A 20,797-nucleotide genomic window follows, 5' to 3' on the forward strand; every position below is an offset into this window, starting at 1 on the left:
ATTTGCAAAGTCAAATATTTTCTTTGAGAAATTCGGCCTTTTTGTGTAGGAGGTACCAGTCTCCGAACACGACCTAAGTTTGATAATAATATTACGATGTACCAAGTTTGGACCAAACCGGGAATTCGCTTCGAAAGTTATTGTGCGCACCAGCCAGCCAGACAGACGGACGAACCAACATCACTAGATCAACGCCAAATGTCCTGAAACGTATTTGGTCCAAAGACACCTAGAGTGTATAACCATTGTTTCGATGAGGCACATTTTAGCCGTATCCAACAATACATACCCTCTGTAGCCGTATGGCTGGGGGTATAAAAATCCACTATTGTGGCTGGTCCTTAAATTATATCTCAAAATATTTGTTTCGTCTTAAAAATACAGTCTTCAAAAAAAAACTTGCTTTCCTTTGCCTTCTGAGCGAAACGCTTTCGGATTTTTATACATATTTCATCATTTTGGCAAGTTTCAAATCAAAGCTTCTTTCCTCGTGTTCTCTGAATATATCTACACTAAACAACACTGCCGGTATTTACACACAAAAGCAAAAACAACAACAACAACAAAAGTAGCAACAACATATAGAGACTTGCGTATTAGTTGGTTGCTGTTTATTTTAAGGGTTTGTTGTGACAAGAACGGGATGGGGACAGGACTGGGATTTCATCCCCTTTGATTGTATGGTTGGGTGCGTGTCTGCAAGTGTGTTTGGGGGGTGGGGTGGTATTCAAGACACAGGAGACATGTAGTAAACAATAAAAATTCACTTTAATTTCCCTTAAAGTTTTGTTGTTGTTGTTTTTTTTTTTTTTTTTGCTAAAAGCTTACTCACGACGATAACTTCAAACGAACTACTTTCAAATGAAAAGGTGACAACATTGTTGCCAATTGACCAACAATAAATAGCTAATTATGATTTAGCAACAATTGTGTATTTAGTTGACATGGCCATGTGACCAGGAATTATGAGTTAAGCAATGAAATGAATTTTCAAATATTTGTAGAAATATTTTTGGCGAATTCGTGCAACCATTCTTCGGGCTTATCTTTGTGCTATTTGTTTATCTTAAGAACAAAAAAATGCAAAAATTCTCGGTATGATTAGATTAGAAAAAAGGTTAGACTAATTTGTTAGTTAGTATTTATGTGAATTACAATAAAACAAAAATGTTTTACTTTGTTAACCTTCAAAAATTCATGAATGAATTTTCTTAGAATTCTGGAATTTTGGTCATTTTTATGGGGAATTTACTTTTATCCGGTTTTTATACGTCATATTTATAGATGGAATTTGTATCGGATATGGGCAATATCGGTACACTCATTCTCGTACCTCCAGCACAAAAGTTCGAAAATTTTACAAAAAAATATTGTACTGCACAGAAAGTAAAAGGATATTCCGATTTGAAAATCCTAATATTAAAATCAGTGCTAGGTCAATTGCGAAAATGGACAATATCGGTCCATTTCTCAAGTACCTCCCCCATAAAGGGTCAAAATATTGAAAATATTGAAAATATTGATATTTTTAGAAACCCAAGGTCTGGTGTAAAGATGGAAATAATCGGTCCACTCCTCTGGTACCTGCCTCTCAAAGGGTCAACATTTTTAATATCTATGAAACTCAAAAAGATCGAAATTAACATCCGTTTCCAGGATAGATATTTAAGCATATAGCACCATTATGGAAAAGTCCCAGCGTTTGGTATTATTTGGGATAAATTTTGATATTCCCCTGAATTGATTCTAGTTGTTATTAGGTTTTTAAAACATTTGAGTTGAAATGATATTAAAAATACCGGACTAAAAATTGCTGGATCCAGGACATTTTTTTACATATAGTTCCTTTTCGAAGAATTTTAAAGTGTTAGATATAATTTGCCACCATTTTTCTATCTCTATTTTATATATATCTCATTTTTAAAACAATGGGGTGTGGGGGTAGTTTCAAAAATAAAAAATAAAAAAAAAATAAACTGCGTTCAAAATGCCAAAAAGTGGGTCAAAAAACTATAGTTTTTCGTAAAGATATTAATAAAAATGATACCATTTTGGTCTTGGTATAAATTCTCCTTTGGGGTAACCCAAAAAATTTGATCCAAAAACTCAACATTTCAATCCAGCAAATATAATTACATACATAGAGAGCAAATATAATTACATATATAAGACTTCTGTGGTACAATTGAGGAGCGGAGCCTTTAGGGTGTTGTAGCGCTATCGACTTATCTGGTCAATAGGTTGACTTCTATTGAACCGTAAAATATGTGTATCAACAGTTGGGAAACTCTACAACTGTTTAGAACTCAACAGCTGTTTATGATGCCATAGAGGAGAGGACCCGTATCGTAGAAGAGGAGGTCTCCTCTGTTAAAGTGTCTTTGTGTGGGTGAACACCAGGAGTGGACCCCTTAAGGCTTCATCTGTACCACCGAGGAGATTAAAATTTTAGGTGTCTAATAGAAAGAAGACCCCTTATAGCGCCTTCTGTGCCATAATAGAAAAGAGGTGAGGACTTTAGAGTCTCTGTAATGACATCGACGTATGGGGGTTTAAAAATCTGATCAAAAAATGGTGCAAGCTTGACGGAACTTGAAAAAATTTAAAAAAAAATCGTTAGAAAAATTCCTCAACTGAAACCTCTATATATGGGGGCTATACGAAGATGTGATCCTTCGTAAGAAATTTTTTTGCTTTGCCTGAATTACCGATTCCGAACCCCAAATACAACATTTGAAACAATTCTGGTTAATAATGCCTCTAAAATCATGAAAATACGGAATATCGGAAGGTATCGTCATATGGGGGCTATACGAAGTCGTTGGCCTGCATATACGACTTTTTTTGTTTGAAACAATTACCGTGAATAATGTCGCTAATATCATCAAAATACCGAATATTAGGAGGTACCGTTATTTGAGGGCTATACGAAGACGTGGACCTGCATAGACAATTTTTCGTCATAGGTAATTTTCATAAGTAATTTTTTGCCATAGGCTGTAGTACCTTTTCCGAACTTCAAATACAAAACTTAAAACAATTTTCCGGAAATTAAGCCGCCAAAATCATAAAAATACCTAATATCAGGAGGTATCGTTATATGGGGCCATACGAAGACGTGGACCAGCATTTGCGATTTATTTATTACTGTACTACCCATTGCGAACTTTAAATACAAATTTTGAAACAATTACGGTAAAAAGTATCTCTAAAATAATCAAATTACAGAATATAGTGAGGTATCATTATATACGAAGACTGGGTCCACGTCTTCATCAGATCTTCCAATTTGAAATTTGAACCTAGTTCGGCGAATAATGTCGCTAGAATAATCAAAATACCAATATCGAGAGGCATTGTATATGAAAACGTGGGCCGATAGCCCATGATCTGCCTATGGGCAAAATAGACATGTGTGCAAAAGTGGGTAAAATTACTTCATCATTTTTGGATTAGTATTATCATAAGCATCCAAAATACTACCAATAAGGATTCGGCTAAATTATGCCTAAACCGAACTTTCGGGTAAAATATTTTCTATATTCAGGCTAAAAACGTACCGTCTGGAAGACGGAAAAGTTAAAAGCGTTCAATTTTTTGTGTAACCCGTGCAGTTGGGTAAAATTCATACAGCCAAAAGAATACTTTTCGTAAATCACGATTAAACTATCTACTTTTGGTAGAAAATTTCAGAAATGTTGGAGAGTTTTTACCAAAATAGAGATAGTTTTTTAAAATAGTTTTTTTTTTTAGAAATTTACATTTTTAAAAACATTACCAAAATGTTACCACACAATTACCACAACTTTCACTTTCATTCAATTCTTTATTTTTTTTTTGCTAATTTTTTAATCTATAAAAAAATATTTATTAAATTTTCATATAATTTAGTATTTTTTTTTTTTTTTTTTTGAAAGTTTGTTTTTAAAATTTAATATTTTAAGTTTAATAATTTTTTGTTATTTTTTAAAATGTAAAAAACGTTACAAATATTCGATTAAATTCTTGTATAATGTATGTATTCCAAATATATTTTTTAAATAAATTTTTATGACGATATAAAGATTTTGTTTTATTTATATCAACGCAAAAGAAATTAATTAATTAATATATTAATATATTTTCAATAAAAAAAAAAACATTTTCATAAAATTTTTGTTTTTTTTTTCAATATTCAATGACATTTTTTTATAATTCGTTTTCTTATAATATGAACTTCACATTTTATTTATATTTTTTAAATCCAATAAGAATTGGTCATAAAATCACAGCTGATTATTTTGAAATTTTTTATTGTTTTGCACCAATTTAAGAAAAAATAAAACAGTAGCATTATAATTTTTTAGATTTTAAATTGTTACTGTATTTTTTTTTTTTAATCACTTTATTTACCACCACTATTATTACAAAATACCAAAAAATAATAATGTTTTTTTTCTTACATTTTTGTTAATGTAAAATTTCTTTTGAAACTTGCACACACACACTCACACACGATTGACACTCACAATTTCTATGAAAATTCGAATTCCTTATTTTATTTTCGTACATAAATCTTTCGTTTTTTGAAACTTTTTTGCTTTGGTTTTATCTATTTTTAATTGAAGTGTACATAGGTTGGCTTTGGTACACAACTCAACTACAAACTTTCTTCAATTTTGTGTTTCTGTATTTTTTCTTCTTCTTCTTTCTGATTCTGTTTGTGTTTCACCACTTCGAACGTTTGCCGTATTCCGTCCGCGTCCGTTGAAAACGCATCGTTTGCTCGCTGCCGGTTGAGTTACAACTATGGCACAACTTTTTTAGTTTTCTCGATTTTGGCCGTTCGTTTGCCGTTTGTGTGTGGTTGTTGTTGGCTGGTTGTTGTTGATGTTGTTGTGGTGGTGGCGTTTGTTGTTGACTGAATAATTTTCTCCAAACTGTTTTGAGAGCCACACACACAATTTTCGTTGTGAGTAGAGAAAAGAATCAACACTCTCACACAAACGAAACCCAGAGCAAAATGTTGGGGAGACCCAAGAGAGTAAAAGTATCTCAGAGATACAACATAAAATGAGAATGAAACTGTTTGAATGGTATCAGGGATGGAAATAGTAATGGAAATCGTAAGGGAAATAGTACGTTCTCAATTATGAATGATAATTAAGTGGTAAGCCATCCGTTTCAGGACAATTCGAGTCCGTCCTTCTGTCTGGTCGGTTCGCACGATAACTCTCAAGGGGAGTATCCGATTTGATCCAAACTTGGTACATCAACATAAAATTGTCAAACTTAGATCGAGTTCGGAGATGGGCAATATTGGTTTAAAATTTGATGCTATTTCCGACATTTTTTGCTTTCATTCAATAAAATTAAAAAAATGTAAAATCATGGCGATTGACTTTGTTGTAGTTTTTTTTTTATCTCACCCTGTACTGCTACCTCAAATACAAAGGGGACCTTATTTAGTACCTTGTAATACTTTTTGTACCACTCTAATACGAATTTCCAACAAGTAAAAATCAGTAAGTTCGGCCGGGCCGAACATTGAATACCCTCCACCATTTGCAACGAATTTGGAAATTTTCGAAAAAGATAACATTCGCCAAAAATTCTGTTAATATCCTAAAAATACCGAGTATTGCCGTTATATTGGGGTCTATACGACGTGCACCTACATAGGCCTTGATTGTCATAAGCCATTACCATGTTTAAATTCGAAACTTGAAATAAACGGTGAATAATGTAGCTAAAATCATCAAAATACCGCATATTGGGAGGTACCGTTATATAGGAGCTACACAAAGACCTGGACCTGCATAAACAATTTTCTGTCACAGGCTGTAGCTTCCATCACGATCTCTAAATACGTAATTTGAAACTACTACGGTGAATAATATCGCTTAAACTTCAAAATACCGAATATCTGGAGGTACCGTTGGCCTATATGGGGCCTATACGAAGACCTGGACCTGCATAGACAATTTTCAGTCATAGACTGTAGTTCCCATCACGAACTCAAATTACATAATTTGAAACTACTACGGTAAATAATGTCGCTAAAATCATCAAAATACCGAATATTGGGAGGTACCGTTATATGTGAGCTATACGAAGACGTGGACCTGCATAGACAATTTTCTGTCATAGACTGTAATATCCACAACGAACTTCAAATGCCAAATTTGAAACAATTCCGGTGAATAATGTCCCTAAAAATCACCAAAATACCGAATATCGGGAGGTACCGTTATATGGGAGCTATACGAAGACGTGGACCTGCACAGACAATTTTCTGTCACAGACTGTAGTTCCCATAACGAACTCTAAATACGTAATTTGAAACTACTACGGTGAATAATGACGGTAAAATAATCAAAATACCGAATATTGGGAGGTACCGTTATATGGGAGCTATACGAAGACGTGAACCTGCATAGACAATTTGCTGTCTTAGGCTGTAGTATTCATTACAAACTTCAAACATCAAATTTGAAACAATTCCAGTGAAGAATGTCGCTAAAATCATCAAAATACCGAATATAGGGAGGTATCGTTATATGGGGGCTATACAAAGACCTGGACCTGCATAGACAATTTTCTGTCATAGGCTGTAGTATTCATTACAAACTTCAAATATCAAATTTGAAACAACTCCAGTGAATAATGTCGCTAAAATCATCAAAATACCGAATATCGGGAGGTACCGTTATATGGGGCCTATACGAAGACCTGGACCTGCATAGAAAATTTTCTGTCATAGGCTGTAATATCCACAACGAACTTCAAATGTCAAATTTGAAACAATTCCAGTGAATAATGTCGGAATAACGGTACCCCCGATATTCGGCATTTTGATGATTTTAGCCACATTTTCTAATGGAATGGTCTGAAAATCCACACATGGAATGGTCTAATGGAATGGTCTGAAAATCCTTATGAGTACTTTATCCCTTAAACGAGAATTATCTATATAGGTCCACGATATTGTATAGCCCCCATACAACGATACCCTCCGATATTCGGTATTTTGATGATTTTAGCCACATTTTTCAACGAAATTGTCTGATAATCCACACAAGGAGTTCCTTGAAGGTACTTTATCCCTTGGAAGAGAATTATCTATATAGGTCCACAATATCGTATAGCCTCCATACAACGGTACCCCCGATATTCGGAATTTTGATGATTTTACCCACATTTTTCAACGGAGTTGTCTGAAAATCCACACAAGGAGTACTTTGTGTGTACTTTATACCTCGGAAGAGAATTATCTATATAGATCCTCGATATCGTATGGCCCCCATATAACGGTACCCCCGATATTCGGTGTTTTGATGATTTTAGCCATATATTCCCATGGTATTGTCTAAAAATCCACACGAGGAGTTCTTTGTGAGCACTTTAACCCTGGAAAGCTAATTGTCTATATAGGTCCACAATATCGTATATCCCACCCATAAAGCACCTTCCGATATTAGATATTTTAAATATTTTAACAGAATTTTTAATGGATTTAATTTTTTGAAAATTTTCTAATTCCTTCCAAATGGTGGAGGGTATTCAAAGTTCGGCCCGGCCGAACTTACTGCTTTTTTACTTGTTTTACGTTTGGTCCCAAACTACCAACTCCAATGCCAAAGTACCTCACTTTGCAAAATTGTTGCCATCCCCGATAATTGGCATATGTTTCTCCTGTTTTGCGACTGCCAACTTGGTGTGGCGAGAAGAGTTAACTCTCCACTGCTCTCACTCGACACATTTGCATTTTGTGTAGAGATATTTTTTACGTTGAGCGATGGTGGGAGAATAACAGCATATGCCATATGGTTTACAGAAACAAAAAAAAAAGACAACTCCACCCCCTCAGCCCTCCGCTAAACAAATCAACTTGTTTACAATGCACTCCGTTTGAAGGTGTACAACACAAGCCCAAACTATTCAAGCGTGAACATTTTCAGACCAACCGACCACCATTCATTTATGGAATTTCCATACTGCCCGGCGCGCCCTATATCCTCCTTCATGTAAAACACCTTCTATTCGCCAGTACTCAGTTCAAAGTAACTGCATCTCTTGGATACTCTTAATCTCAAAACCTGGCATATTTTGGTTGCTCTCTTATAACTCTTTAATGGGCTGTTGGTATCGCTGCGTTTTTGTTGTTCTTATGTTGTGTTTGTTGTTGTTCCTTCAATTAAAGAACATTTGTTCGCTGAATTCCGTCGAGCATCAGGAGGTTTCTTTAAGAAGAAACGAACCAACGAAGGAGAAGAAAACAAAACAAAACCAACAACAATGAAAAAGAGTTCACTGAACCATATTTGCCCCGTTTTGTCAGCGGATTCCATTTGTTTTTTTAATTTAAAGCATATTCTTGGATATCCATCCATCCACCTCCTCCCTAGACTGCTCCGGCGTTAATTGTTTATAATTAAAACTTTTGTAAATCAGAGGGAAAAAGAACCACGGAACGAATCGAATCGATTTGAATTGAGTTCTTTTATTCGAATAATTATTATTATTATTGTTTATGGAACTCCTCATCATAATTTTCCAAGATGCAGCAGTGGTGTGGCATCAACATCTTTTGCTCGCTGCAAGCATGCCTGCATTTATGGTGGCGCTTTGTTTACATCTAAATGGGCCGGAGATGGCGGAAGATGACCTACGAAGCACACACACACACATGGACAAACGAAGAACAAACCGCTGCCATTGATTACTCAGGGAACCCCTTTTCCTGGATTTCCATCTAATCACTGCTGGTTCACTAAATTTGTACTTTGCTTCGTTAAGGGTGGTGGCCAGGGATGGAAATGTAAATATTCAAAAAGCACGCGGAAGACCACAAGGTCTTATGTTTTCAATGGACAATAGGCAACCTCATGGTCTTCTGTAGCCCATGTAAGAGCTACTGATCTTATATAGACAATACAGACAATAGGAGTCCTCATGATTTCCTATAGCCTTTAGGGAACCTTCGGGTCTCCTATGAAAAATAGATCCTAAGACATTAGGAGACCTCAAGTTCTCCTATGCGCAATAGGAGACCTGTAGCTCTTCTATGGACAATAGGAGACCTGTAACTCTTCTATGGACAATAGGAGACCTGTCGGTCTTCTATGAACAATAGGAGACCTGTCGCTCTTCTATGGACAATAGGAGACCTGTAGCTCTTCTATGGACAATAGGAGACCTGTAGCTCTTCTATGGACAATGGGAGACCTGTAGCTCTTCTATGGACAATAGGAGACCTCCAGCTCTCCTATGGACAATCGGAGACCTCCAGCTCTCCTATGGACAATCGGAGACCTCCAGCTCTCCTATGGACAATCGGAGACCTCCAGCTCTCCTATGGAAAATCGGACACCTCCAGCTCTCCTATGGACAATCGGAGACCTCCAGCTCTTATGTGGACAAAAGGAAACCTCAAGCTCTCCCATGGTCAATAGTAGACATCAGGACTTTCTGTAGAGTAAAATCCCAAGATCTTTTATTTATTGAAGACACTTTGAAGATCTTCTGTCCCATGGTCCCATCCCTGGCCGTTGTGCTCATTTGATTGAGCATTCCATTCCACACAATTATCGTCATTAATTAATTTTCCATATTCGGAATGAGTTCAATTACAATCGATTGCACCCCAGTGCCCGGTTATAATCACCACCACTTAGTTGAACCAACGCTGCCGGCAACAGCAGAAGCACGTGTTAACACATTTTCTTTTCGTTTTTTCTTCTTTTTGTCTTCGTTTGGGGTGAAGAACAAGGAAGACACAAAAAACATATTTAAATAAATAAATAAATTTTGATAAACATGTGTATTTCCGGCTGTTCCCCCAAAAAGGGACCAATGTGGAGGTTCAATGGCCCCGAATTTCTGGAATAATTTTATTTTAAAACATAAATTGTGCAAAATTTGATTTATTCTCTTTTATGTAGTAATTTTACGATCGCTCCCGAGACAAACTGATCTTCATCCAGTTAAACCAATGAAAATATTTATTTTTTGGTAAAACTACAATAAATTGTCCATCCTTACAAAATTTAAGCAGACTGACAATCGTTTAGGGAAATATTAGACCTTAGATTTTATATATTCTTAAAAATTCGAGTGCTAAAGGTCACTGCGAAATATGAAACTGAAAAAGCTAACAGTTTTTTTTAATTTAAACCTACTTAAGTTTTTAGTACATTCGAATATTTGCGATATTGCTCAGCAACCTTAATTTGTAAACGAATTATATTTCCTGCCATATGTCATACATAGTCAAACAAGTCTGTAGGATTGTATGTACGCCGCGATTACTTTTTGTGGAACACCTTTAAATTTTGCAGACGCTACACATTCTTATTCTAATTGTTAGTGGAGTTTTTGTTGTTATTGTCAAACGAATCAAATGGAATGACATCATATTATCAATAAAAATTAAAACACTTAAAAAGGTTGGTTGGAATTGCAAATGACTCAGAGGTGATTCGAATGAGTAGCTCAAAACTGTCTTTGTACAGTTATTATTGTTATCGGTTTATTAACCCCCACTTGAACGACAAATAAGGCAATAACAAATAATTCCGATATATGGTTGCCTACCAAACTTAAAAGTTTATAAAAATATTAATTGCAATTTGACGAATACTCTTTTTCAGGGGGGTAGATATTGCCAACTCATAAGATAAAAATTTTGTAAAAAATTCGACGTCAACAAGAGTTGTCTTATAAAGGGAGAGAGAGATCATTAATATGAGCCCTTTTGTTGATAGGAAAGCTTGAGGGCCCCTATTATCCACAGGAGAGCTTGAGGTTTTCTATTATCCATAGAAGAGCTTGAGGTCTCCTATTATCCATAGGAGAGCTTGAAGTCTCCTATTATCCATTGGAGAGCTTGAGGTCTCTTATTATCCATCAAGCTCTCCTATGGATAATAGGAGACCTCAAGCTCTCCTATTATCCATAGGAGAGTTTGAGGTCTCCTATTGCCGATATGAGAGCTTGAGGTCTCCTACTGTCCATAGGAGAGTTTGAGGTCTCCTATTGCCGATATGAGAGCTTAAGTTCTCCTATTGTCGATAGGAGAGCTTGAGGAATCCTACTCCCGATAGGAGAACGTAAGGCCTCCTATTCCCGATATTAGAGGGTTTACCATTAGGAGAGCTTAAGGTTTCCTTTTCCCGATAGGAGAGCTTAAGGTCTCCTATTCCCGATAGGAGAGCATAAGGTCTCCTATTCCCGATAGGAAAGCCTAAGGTCTCCTATTCCCTATAGGAGAGCCTAAGGTCTCCTATGCCCGATAGGAGAGCTTAAGGTCTCCTATTCCCGAGAGGAGAGCTTAAGGTCTCCTATTTCCGAGAGGATAGCTTAAGGTCCCTAATTCCCGAGAGTAGAGCTTAAGGTCTCCTATTCCCAAGAGGAGAGCTTAAGGTCTCCTATACCCGAGAGGAGAACTTAAGGTCTCATATTCTCGAGAGGAGAACTTAAGGTCTCCTATTCCCGAGAGGAGAACTTATGGTCTCCTATTCCCGAGAGGAGAACTTAAGGTGTCCTATTCCCGAGAGGAGGACTTAAGGTCTCCTATTCCCAATTGGAGAATTTAAGGTCTCCTTACCCCAAAATAAGTGGGTTTAGATCGCCCATTACCATTAGGAGAGCTTAAAGTTTCCTTTTCCCAATAGGAGAGTTTAAGGTCTCCCACAGATGATCTCAAGATTTTCTGGGGACAATAGATGACCTTAGGGTCTTCTATGGACAATAGATGACCTCAAAGACCTCAGGGGTTTTATGGACAATAGATGACTTTTAGACCTTCTATGGCTAATAGATGAACTCAATGTCTACTATGGCCAATAGATGACCTCAAGGTCTTCTATGAACAAAAGATGACTTTAAGGTCTTCTTTGGACAATGTATGACCTCAAGGTCTTCTAAGGACAATAAATCTCGTCTAGGTCTTTTATGGAAAATAGATGACCTCAATGTCATATATGGACAATATATGACCGAAGTCCTCAATAGACATTAAGGTCTTCTATGGCCAATAGATGACCTTTGGGTCTTCTGTGGACAATGGATGACCTCAAGGTCTTCTATGAATAATAGATGACCTCAAGGACTTCTATGGACAATAGATGACCTTAAGGTCATCTATGGGTAATATATTACCTCAAGGTCTTCTATGTGAAATAGATGACCTCAAGGTTTTCGATGGATAATAGATGACCGCAAACTCTTCTATGTTTCAGTTTAAACATTGTTGTTTTACGCGTATTGATTTCGGATTATCTCATCATATGGCCATGCCAACCCCCCTTGTTTGGCTTTTTAGTTTGATAAATCAATTATAGCTTCCAAAAAATAATGACTTCCTGGATAGGACCAAACCAAGACGACCAATTGTCGTATTCGACAATTGAAAGTAAATATTTATTTTGACACATTCGCACCAATGGACCCGTACCAACAATTCAAATAGATCTTCGTTCGATTTCGGTTAGCACTTATGTCACATTACTTTATTTTCTTCCCCCCACCACGAAAATGAAGAGGAATAATGATCTGTCAACAACTACAACAATAACCAAAAGAGACAGTAGCTCCGAGTTATTTTGAAAGTAAACAATGCCGGTTATTTTCCACTTTAATCTACTGCGACCCAAGTCTGATTCTAAATTATTGAGGTTGCTAGTTTTGTGTTGGGGTTTTTGTTCCCATGATTATCGAATTTTTGTTTTGATTGCGGACTATTTTGAAAAGAGGGTTTGGTTTTGATTTCAATTTCGTGAAAGACATTGTTATTTGCAATGATTTTGTCGTGGTGGCCACCCCAAAATCATTGATTGTTTAAAAAATTTAATTTTTTTCTTTTGAAATGGAATACCACATAGGGTCGGTAGGGTCGGATCACATTGGCGCAGGCACGATTGGCGTGCCATTTCGTTTTGCCGCTATAACTTATTATGATTATTTTTATTTGGCATATTTAAATGGAGGCCAAACGACCCACCGACCGCCCGTGTGTTTTTTGTGTGGTGTGTGTACATAGTACGTCTGTCTGTCTGTCTGTCTGTCCATTCAGCTATCCATCCATTCATTTTTTCATCCATATGCTAAGCGACAGACAGTTTGTCTCTCCGTGTGCGCTATTGTCTTGAGGTTTCCCATGACAAATTTGTTGTCTATTTTCAACAGTTGTTGTTGGTGTTGTTTTTGGGATAAAAGATCACATTCTACGGCTTTTAACTGACTGGCGGCACGCCCTAGTCTATTTTCTTGTTTGTGTGTTGATACCAAACGCAATCCCACACACACACACACAAATCCAATTTCATTTACTTTTTCTTTCGTTGACTTACTTTTGATAGGAAAACTGAATATATATCTTCCCTCCTGATGACCTTCCCTAACATCATCGGCCTGTTTGCCTGTTTGGGGAACCTACCATTTGTCCTTGAAATAGAAAAAAAAGGAATAATGCCAAGGATTAGGCCCGGAATTATTTATCATCTTAAGATGACAATGTCAAGTTGAAAAGGAAACTGCAGACGATGGCAAGAGTTCTTCTTCAAAAGGAAATAGTTAATCAGATTAGTCAATGATTTATTTAATAAACAATTGATGTTGTTATGGGAAGATTTAAAGTCAAGCCAATGGAGCGTAGAAAAATGTGGCATTGCAAAATTGGCAATAATTTAGAATCGAATTTAAATCCTTTCTACTTATCTGGACTACTTATACAAAATAGGGAGGTATTTAAAAAATGTATGAGCCTGGCAAGAGAGAGAGCAATCAAAGGAGGAATTATAGATAAAAAATTAGATTTTTTTGTTCTTTGGCAGAGTAAAATGGGCAATAGATGACCTAAAGGTGGTCTATGGACAATAAATGACCTTAAGGTCTTCTATGGGCAATAAATGACCTTAAGGTTTTCTATGGGCAATAGATGCCCTTAAGGTCTTCTATGGGCAGTAGATGACCTTAAGGTCTTCTATGGGCAGTAGATGACCTCAAGGTCTTCTATGGGCAATAGATGACCTTAAGGTCTTCTATGGGCAGTAGATGACCTTAAGGTCTTCTATGGGCAGTAGATGACCTCAAGGTCTTCTATTGTCCATAGAAGACAAGGCCTCAAGGTCTTCTATTGCCCATAGAAGACCTTGGACTATAGATGACAGCAAAGTCTTCTATGGGCAATAGATGACCTCAAGGTCTTCTGTGGGCAGTAGATGACCTCAAGGTCTTGTATTGTCCATAGAAGACCTTGGGCTATAGATGACTGCAAAGTCTTCTATGGGCAATAGATGACTTCAAGGTCTTCTATAGACAATAGATGACCTCAAGGTCTTCTATGGACAATAGATGACCTCAAGGTCTTCTATGGGCAATAGATGACCTCAAGGTTTTCTATGGGTAATAGATGACCTCAAGGTCTTCTATGGGCAATAGATGACCTCAAGGTCTTCTATGGGCAATAGATGACCTCAAGGTCTTCTATAGACAATAGATGAATCTGTGATAAAATGCGAAATAAGTATCAGATTGTCTAATAGTTTTATATACCCCAATAATTTCAGAAAGGCAAGTTCCGATGTGATAATGATACATATCGGCCTGCCCCTTCTTGCTGAGGGTATACTTCTGTCGGCAAAATCGACTAATTCTTCTTCTTATTTTTCGATTTTGATTGACACAAATCGGGTCTTAATCGCACATTCTTTATTTCTAGAAGTTTTCCATTTTTATAATCATCAGATCGAAATTCTTTCGCTAAAGAAGACCAGAATTTGGTCTCTTCTTAGTAAAATAGACATGTCTTTTCTGCATAGACTACCCATTGGTCTAGAAGCGCTTGTTCAAAGCGATGATAGGCTTGAAAAATATGAGACGTTTAAACCAAATAAATATACTCTTCTTACAGATATTCAATTCAGTGACCAATGTCCAGGTTGTTTTCTCTCTTTCTACCTATCTTCTCATTTTTTTTTGCTTCTCTTATCATTTTCATTAAAACAGAACATGTAATAACAATAATTTACCTAAATTGTGGAATATCGAAATGAATAACATGGCAAATGAAAATGACTGTTGCAGCGCAGTGGCCAATACCGGTTCCATGGCTTCCATATGCCAAGTGATTTAAGGTGCGCTCGTTGATTTTTACAAGCTTTTTAAGCCAGAAATGACTTGGGTCTCTAGTCCACTTTTTTCCACACACTGCATTTCTCCGCACCGTAAATGCAACCAACATCGGGGTTTCTAATTGTTTTTACATGCATTTGATTAATTATTGTTATTATTATTGGAATTGGAATTATCGACAAGCGTATATCTGTCACGTTGCGATCGGGAGTGAGTTGTTGTACCCCCATTTAATGCAACTAATAAAATTGTTAAATCACGTACCGGCCATAAACTTTAAGTGCAGAAAAAAAGCAACACACAAACATTTTAATAGAAATTGATTTCAAAATCAAAAATGAAAAAAAAATATAATGTTGGAAAAATGTTGTGAAAACAAAAAATTCTTTCAATACTTTCATTGAGTTTTGAGTGCATGCATGTATTTCTATATCCTCTACCACACATAGTAGGGAGGATATATTAGGTTCGTCATTCAGTTTGTAACTCATCGGAATATATATATATATATATATATATATATATATATATATATATATATATATATATATATATATATATATATATATATATATATATATATATATATATATATATATATATATATATATATATATATATATATATACGGGTACCCCTGATATTCGAAAATTTGACGATTTTAGGGACATTATTCACCGAAACTGCTTGAAATTTGGAATTTGAAGTTTCCAATACGTAATACGACAGAAAATTACTCATGCAGGTCCAGGTCCTCGTATAGCCCCGATATAACGATACCTCACTATATTCGGTATTTTGATGATTTTACCAACATTATTCACCTGAATAGTTTCAAAATTGGTGTTCTTGAAAATCCTTTAAAGGAGTTCCTTTTGAGCACTTTACCCCCTGGAAGAGTATTGTCTATATTGGTCCACGATATATTATATCCCCCATATAACGGTACCACCCTATGTTCGGTGTTTTGATGATTTTAGCAACATTTTTCAACGGAAAAATCTTTAAAAATCCACGTTTATAGTCCTTTAAATATCATTTAAAAAATCTTTAAAAATCCATGTTTATAGTCCTTTAAATATCCTTTAAGAAATCTTTAAAAATCCACGTTATAGTCCTTTAAATATCCTTTAAAAATCTTTAAAAATCCACGTTTATAGTCAATTAAATATCCCTTAAAAAAACTTTAAAAATCCACGTTTATAGTCAATTAAATATCCTTTAAAAAATCTTTAAAAATCCACGTTTATAGTCCTTTAAATATTCTTTAAAAAATCTTTAAAAATCCATGTTTATAGTCCTTTAAATATCCTTTAAGAAATCTTTAAAAATCCACGTTATAGTCCTTTAAATATCATTTAAAAAATCTTTAAAAATCCATGTTTATAGTCCTTTAAATATCCTTTAAGAAATCTTTAAAAATCCACGTTATAGTCCTTTAAATATCCTTTAAAAATCTTTAAAAATCCACGTTTATAGTCAATTAAATATCCTTTAAAAATCTTTAAAAATCCACGTTTATAGTCAATTAAATATCCCTTAAAAAACTTTAAAAATCCACGTTTATAGTCAATTAAATATCCTTTAAAAAATCTTTAAAAATCCACGTTTATAGTCAATTAAATATCCCTTAAAAAAACTTTAAAAATCCACGTTTATAGTCAGTTAAATATCCTTTAAAAAATCTTTAAAAATCCACGTTTATAGTCCTTTAAATATTCTTTAAAAATTCTTTAAAAAATCCACGTTTATAGTCCTTTAAAAATTCTTTAAAAAAATCCACGTTTATAGTCCTTTAAAAATTTTTTAAAAAATCCACGTTTATGGTCCTTTAAATATCCTTTAAAAATTCTTTAAAAATCCACGTTTATGGTCCTTTAAATATCCTTTAAAAATTCTTTAAAAATCCACGTTTATGGTCCTTTAAAAATTTTTAAAAAATCCACGTTTATGGTCCTTTAAATATCCTTTAAAAATTCTTTAAAAATCCACGTTTATGGTCCTTTAAATATCCTTTAAAAATTATTTAAAAAATCCACGTTTATGGTCCTTTGAATATCCTTTAAAAATTCTTTAAAAAATCCACGTTTATAGTCCTTTAAAAATTCATTAAAAAATCCACGATTATAGTCCTTTAAAAATTCTTTAAAAAATCCACGTTTATAGTCCTTTAAATATCCTTTAAGAAATCTTTAAAAATCCACGTTATAGTCCTTTAAATATCCTTTAAAAAATCTTTAAAAATCCATGTTTATAGTCCTTTAAATATCCTTTAAGAAATCTTTAAAAATCCACGTTATAGTCCTTTAAATATCCTTTAAAAATCTTTAAAAATCCACGTTTATAGTCCTTTAAATATCCTTTAAAAAATCTTTAAAAATCCATGTTTATAGTCCTTTAAATATCCTTTAAGAAATCTTTAAAAATCCACGTTATAGTCCTTTAAATATCCTTTAAAAAATCTTTAAAAATCCATGTTTATAGTCCTTTAAATATCCTTTAAGAAATCTTTAAAAATCCACGTTATAGTCCTTTAAATATCCTTTAAAAATCTTTAAAAATCCACGTTTATAGTCCTTTAAATATCCTTTAAAAAATCTTTAAAAATTCACGTTATAGTCCTTTAAATATCCTTTAAAAAATCTTTAAAAATCCACGTTTATAGTCAATTAAATATCCCTTAAAAAAACTTTAAAAATCCACGTTTATAGTCAATTAAATATCCTTTAAAAAATCTTTAAAAATCCACGTTTATAGTCAATTAAATATCCCTTAAAAAAACTTTAAAAATCCACGTTTATAGTCAATTAAATATCCTTTAAAAAATCTTTAAAAATCCACGTTTATAGTCCTTTAAATATTCTTTAAAAAATCTTTAAAAATCCATGTTTATAGTCCTTTAAATATCCTTTAAAAAATCTTTAAAAATCCACGTTATAGTCCTTTAAATATCCTTTAATATTCTTTAAAAATCCATGCTTATAGTCCTTTAAAAATTCTTTAAAAAAATCCACGTTTATAGTCCTTTAAAAATTCTTTAAAAAAATCCACGTTTATAGTCCTTTAAAAATTCTTTAAAAAAATCCACGTTTATAGTCCTTTAAAAATTCTTTAAAAAAATCCACGTTTATAGTCCTTTGAAAATTCTTTAAAATATCCACGTTTATGGTCCTTAAAATATCCTTTAAAAATTCTTTAAAAAAATCCACGTTTATAGTCCTTTAAAAATTCTTTAAAAAAATCCACGTTTATAGTCCTTTAAAAATTCTTTAAAATATCCACGTTTATGGTCCTTAAAATATCCTTTAAAAATTCTTTAAAAAATCCACGTTTATAGTCCTTTAAAAATTCTTTAAAAAAATCCACGTTTATAGTCCTTTAAAAATTCCTTAAAAAATCCACGTTTATAGTCCTTTAAAAATTCTTTAAAAAAATCCACGTTTATAGTCCTTTAAAAATTTTTTAAAAAATCCACGTTTATGGTCCTTTAAATATCCTTTAAAAATTCTTTAAAAATCCACGTTTATGGTCCTTTAAATATCCTTTAAAAATTATTTAAAAAAATCCACGTTTATGGTCCTTTAAATATCCTTTAAAAATTCTTTAAAAATCCACGTTTATGGTCCTTTAAATATCCTTTAAAAATTATTTAAAAAAATCCACGTTTATAGTCCTTTAAAAATTTTTTAAAAAATCCACGTTTATGGTCCTTTAAATATCCTTTAAAAATTCTTTAAAAATCCACGTTTATGGTCCTTTAAATATCCTTTAAAAATTCTTTAAAAAATCCACGTTTATGGTCCTTTAAACATCCTTTAAAAATTCTTTTAAAAAAATCCACGTTTATGGTCCTTTAAATATCCTTTAAAAATCTTTAAAAAAATCTACGTTTATGGTCTTTTAAGTATACTTTAAAAATTCTTTTAAAAAACACGTTTATGGTCCTTTAAAATTTTTTAAAAAATCCACGTTTATGGTCCTTTTAAAATTTAACGGATTTCATGTTTTTGAAAATTTCCAAATTAGTTCCAAATGGTGGAGGGTATTCAAAGATCGGCCCGGCCGAACTTACTGCTTTTTTACTTGTTTTCAGTTCATGCGCCGGCGGTACATTCACTTTTTCTTGTCTTCAATTTAATGTCGTCCCCGAGATTTATGTTGCCTTGCACAATCTAATGTAGTGAGTCTCTATGTGCGTCCCTATGCATGTGTGTGTTTGTGTTTCTTTCAATTAATCCGAAACGAAATCTAAATAAATTTATAGTTTATGTGGCGTATTCAATGTTTAGAATTTCATCAATAAACTAAATTTTGTAATTTACAACCACATTGCGTTTACCTTGCGGCCAGTAGTCGGTCGGAAAGTCCAGTGTGACCATGGCTGCTGCTCTGTGTTCGGCTGGTTCACAAAGACTTTCATTAGATCATCGATCAAATTTCAAAATAAGAACCAAAAAAAATAATAGTGAAATATTAACTATGCGAGCCGCCCAGCCAGCCAAGGCAATAAATGGCGTGAAGTTGTTGACACTTAATAGCCAGTCGTATTTCAGAGGTTCTTCGAATGGAAATAATGGAAATTGAGACATCATCTCTCTATTTCTCAATGGTCACTTTGGAATTTAATAAAAAAAATAAATAAATAGCATTTTAAAGTTTCAATTTTATTGACTTGTGTGAAAATCTAATGGAAATCCGCAATGGTGAAATTCTGAAAATATGCTAGAGAGCGGTCTGTTCAATATAAAAAAATGTATTCGCTGCATAGAAATTATTTTTTTTTATTTCATAAACCAAAGGAAGATGTGTAATATCAGCTAAAAGGCCCCCAAATCGAAAAATGACTGGCCTATGACTTCAATAGCCTAACGAATGGCATAATTGAGGTCTTGAATCGACATTGTGGTTTTGGCGTTAGCCTTATCTTTCACGTTGCCCCGAATGGAAGGAATCGCAAGGTGTTACTTTTGTTAGGAAACAAGTTAGAAAGTACCAATGCCGACAGACCCATACCCTCAGCCAATATTCGAGTATTTCAATATATTTTGACTTTTGTTATAATTATTCAAATCGAGTAGGTTCCGAAGGAATGGTCTAATATTGTTCATTTCGTATCCGACCTAAATAAATATGATATAAATATGGCGACGTGTCAGGTTTGGACTATATCAACTAAAATATTGAAAATTTTGACCCTTTGTGGGTGAGGTACCAGAAGGGGTCCGCAACTATATATCATCTTCACAACAGATCTTGCGTTGGCAAAAATGTTTGGATGTGTGGAATTTTAAGAGATTTGGATGTTTATTTCGCGTTTTGTTCTTGAAAATCTTGAACCCTACGTGGGGGAGATACCAGAAAATATGGTCCGATCTCTAACATCTTTATAACAGACCTTGTGTTGATGGAAATATTGAGATGCTGATGGAATCGGATGTTGATTTCGCTTTTTATGACTTCATGGATATTCAAAATTTTGGCACTTTGTGGGAGAGGCACTCGATGGAGTGGACCAATATTATCCATTTTGGCCCGAGACCTAAAACTGACGCAAATATAAAGATTTGCAAAATTAGAGCAAAATTGGATTATTGCTTCCCTTTCTGTGCAGAACTTCATGGATATTCAAAATTTTGAAGCAGTGGTCCGACAAATTCCATCTTCCCATCTGGTCTTGTGTTGA

At 34.1% G+C, this 20,797-nt stretch overlaps 1 protein-coding gene across 6 annotated transcripts in view; it reads right to left on the minus strand.

Moving 5' to 3' along the window:
• The window catches only part of LOC131803917 (uncharacterized), a 289,037-nt gene that overhangs the window by 69,009 nt on the left and 199,231 nt on the right, over positions 1 to 20,797 (minus strand). The window contains exon 1 of one of the 6 annotated variants that reach the window (XM_059125842.1): positions 4,509 to 4,801. The exons of 2 other annotated variants lie outside the window; for them this stretch is intronic. The gene's annotated coding sequence lies outside the window, so the exon portion shown is untranslated. Of the gene's footprint in view, positions 1 to 4,442; positions 4,808 to 20,797 lie in introns of those variants that run through there. 3 more of the 6 variants (XM_059125838.1, XM_059125844.1, XM_059125843.1) reach the window with 3 other exon arrangements.

Source organism: Musca domestica, unplaced genomic scaffold (genome assembly GCF_030504385.1).
Source record: "Musca domestica strain aabys unplaced genomic scaffold, Musca_domestica.polishedcontigs.V.1.1 35, whole genome shotgun sequence".
In the NCBI taxonomy this organism is placed as follows: domain Eukaryota; kingdom Metazoa; phylum Arthropoda; class Insecta; order Diptera; family Muscidae; genus Musca; species Musca domestica.